A 3,944-nucleotide genomic window follows, 5' to 3' on the forward strand; every position below is an offset into this window, starting at 1 on the left:
GGGAGTACGTGATTGATGGAGCATGATCTTTAGGGTCCGCTGACTTCATCATGGGAGTACGTGATTGATGGAGCATGATCTTTAGGGTCCGCTGACTTCGTCATGAGCGTGGTGTTGAGATCGGTGAAGCATGATCTTCGGGTCCGCTGACTTCATCCGGTATTGAGATTGGTGGAGCATGACCTTCGGGGTCCGCTGACTTCATCAAGAGAGTTGTGTTGTGGGACGTGAATATCGGGTTGTTCGTATTCACAATATTTCGGGTAGTACGATTGTCCCTGTTGGTTGGGCTCATAGTTTGAGGCAGTGAATGTCGGGTAGTTCGGATTCACTAAGGCTCGGGTTGTACGGCCATCCTCGGTTACACTATGTGGCCGTGGTAGTGAATATCGGTTTGCGCGTATTCACGATGACTCGGGTTGTGCGGTCATTCTGTTGTGAGATATATGGATTGGGTTGGTGGATTTCGGGTTGTGCGAATTCACTAAGGTTCGGGTTGTTTCGACCATCCTCCATATGTGTTTTGGCTCGGGTTGTTTCGGCCATGTTGAGTTGTGATCTATCGGTTGTTTTATACACCGATGGTGGGGTCATGAGGACCGTGTGGTTTGATCTATTGGTTGTTTTATACGCCGGTAGTGGGGTCGTGAGGACCATGTTGTGTGATTAGTGATGCGATAGCCGTGTTTCGCTCACATGTTGTCACGGGTGTGACGAGAGTTGATTTTGTACACCTTCGGGTTTAGCGTTGCCATAGTCGTTTTGGACGCTATCGGTTTCTAACCGTTGGATTATGATGTTACAGTAGTGGCGTATTGGTCGTATAGCGCACTACAAAGGATGTCTAGTGATTGGTGTTATCCGCAAGGATTCGTTTGGTTCGGTCTTCATCGTTTCGGATTGTTGACTTTAGGTTGAGACTTGGTTGCTTTTAGCGTTGTACTCGGTAATAGTACACTAAGGAATTAATATCTCGGTATGAGATTGGTTGGGTTTTTCCCAGTGTTAGGGAATGAGCATGGTGTTAGTGCTCGGATTGTGGATTTGATAAATCGCGGGTGACGATTTAGTTGTGGAAGGCGATTCGTTGGGAAAATTGCTTAGGAAAGTCGGATTGGACTTATGTTGAGGACCGTAGAGTGGAGTCCGTTTGGTCAAGTGATGAGGATCACGAGGACGTGATCGAGTTTAAGTGGGGGAGAGTTGTAAGACCCGAATATTTATTTTGTATACTTGTTTATAAAAGACATATGAGATCGGGCTTCGTTTAATATTTATATGGAATTAATATGCAAAGGAATCTGGTTCAGCTGTGTTGCGCGCCGCGCAGGGTTGGGGCGCGCCGCGCCGATTGCTGCTGACAGAACCCTCTTTATTTTTAATTGCTTTAATGAGGGGTAAAAGGGTAAAATCACATGGGGCCGGATTTGTGAGGCTTATGAGCTAGTTTGGATCAGTTTTGGATCCCATTCACATCCACTCATCATCTTCATCCATTCTTAGAGAGAGAGAGAGAGAGAGAGGCTTAGAGAGAGATTGAAGGTTTTGGTGAGGAAGAAGCTCGAATCGTTCAAAGTCTCGGGTTTTAAAGTTGTTCTCCTCGTTCCTAGCTACGTTGTGGTGGTATTGGTAAGCTCAAACTCCGAATTTCATTTGTTTAACTTGATATCCAATTTAGGGTTTTGAGTTAATTTGTTGAGTAACCCACTTAGGTGATGAAATGGGTTTATGGTGACTAGTTATTCTTGTCACTTGGCGGGTTTTAGGTTGGATGAAGTTTTGGCCTTGATTAGGCTTTGGTTTGGAGTTTAATCACTTGGATTAGTGATTATGGAAGTATTGGAACCCATTTAGGGTAATTTGGGTGACTAATTGTGACTTTGGGTCAAATTAGGTTTTGGTGGTAATTATGACCCGATTGGCGAATTAATGAGGTTTATAAACTTAAAATGGATTAAGTTGAAGTATTAAACCGAGTTAAATGTGTTTTGGTGTCAAACTTGTAAAGGATGAGATTTTGACCTTTATGGGTCAAAATTAGGGTTTAAGTGTCAAAATGGGTATGACACGTGTTTAACACTTGAGTTCGGGTTTATTTAGCATATTATGACCATTCTCACTTGTGTTAGTGATTATTGGTTAGTTCGGATACGGTTTGTGCTTGGAAGTGCATTTGGGTCGAAATTGCACTAAGGGTCGAATTGGGTGGTTTGTAAATCCATCCTAATTGTGTTGTGATATTTGTGATAATGGAATAGGTACTTTCCATTGACGAGTTGCGGATTACTTGGAAGCTTTCTTCAAGACTTCAAGGTGAGTGATAATATCCTATGTGCATATGTATGTGTAGGATGGGTGCGGGTCGGGTGAAGTGATTCTCGGTTATAGAGCTCACTTCACATATAGGTGGACTTGATGGACTTGTGTATAAGTCCAATTGGCACGGTTGTGCATTTTGGTTGACCATCTTTGGCGAGGTGCACATTTTGTGTGCACATTATCACACATGGTTGTGATTTGGTTGTTATAACCCTAATGGCGAAGGGTTGATATGGTTGTGTTGTGGATGACCCCGATGTGGTGGATTTTATAATCCCGTGACCGTGATCTTTAGTAATGAGAAATGAATCTCGGGTAGTGCGGATTCATGGTGACTCGGGTTGTTCGGTCACCTTATTGAGGTAGTGGATCTCGGGTAGTGCGGATTCACGATGACTCGGGTTGTTCGGTCATCTTATGGTTGAGAAGTGAATTTCGGGTTGTGCGAATTCACAAGGCTCGGGTTGTTCGGCCAATGTTCGTGTGATTGAGGTTAAGGGGTTAACCTTGTGTATTATTATTATTGTATTATATTAATGTGTTGTTGTGTTGTAGCTAACCCTCCGGGTGTAGCTATTTGGCGATGTTTACTTTGTCGTTGGTGGACTATCTTTTGTGTTGTATCTTTAGCTCGTTGCTTAGATCGTACGGTATGCTTAGTGTAGATGCTTTATACTTGGATGCTTCGGTATGCGGTATTTGTTTTGTGTGGCATATTCATTTTATACATATATATGTATGTAGTATATTATCATTCACTAAGCATTAGTTTACCCTCTCGTTGTTGACTCTTTTTATAGATTGCATGCGGATGGTGGCTCGGGTAAGCGCGAGGACTAGAAGACTTGCATAGTTGCTTTAGTGACTTGCTTTTGGATTGTTTAGGATTGGGTAGTGTATTCCCGATCGCCATGCTCGGCTTTGTTTTGTATTAAAATCTTAAAGTCGAAAATTGTATTTTTGGTACTTAAGGTGGTAATATGGGTCGATGTCGGACCCACTCCGTAAGCTTAATTTTATTAATTAAACGTGCTAGTTTTATATATATGAATTCATGGTTGAAAGCGTTTTGGCTAAAAATGTCGGGAACTAGTCGAACATTTTCGTTAAATTGACTTCCGGGGACAGCGGGCTGTCCAGGTGGTTTGGCGCGCCGCGCACCCACCTGGCGCGCCGCGCAATTGAACTGCACCAGAAATTTTTTTTTTGTTGTAAAATTTAACGGGAATTGTCGTGGTTTGGTTTGGGTTGTTACATCTTCGATGCCATAGCCATGATTCTTCAACTTGAGCTTTCATGGCTGTGTCTCTGATATACTATACTGCCAGCGAAGCAGAAAATTGCGATTCTCCATTGGCACTTCGGCTATTAATTTATAGTTGTTTTTCTTGTCACGAATAACACATGATTTATCTTCGAAGTGTAAAGAGTATCCGTGCTCCATCATTTGGCCAACAGTTAGCAAGTTACTTGCAAGGCTTGATACCAAAAGAACGTCATTAACAGATCGAGTGCAGTTGTTAGTTTGAATAGTTATTGTACCTTTGCCTTTAGTGTCAACAAGTGCTCCATTCCCAAGTTTGACGCGGGACTTGACGGAGGTGTTGATACTATGAAATAGCTTC

The sequence above is a fragment of the Rutidosis leptorrhynchoides genome, chromosome 3, assembly GCF_046630445.1.
Source record: "Rutidosis leptorrhynchoides isolate AG116_Rl617_1_P2 chromosome 3, CSIRO_AGI_Rlap_v1, whole genome shotgun sequence".
Lineage (NCBI taxonomy): Eukaryota > Viridiplantae > Streptophyta > Magnoliopsida > Asterales > Asteraceae > Rutidosis > Rutidosis leptorrhynchoides.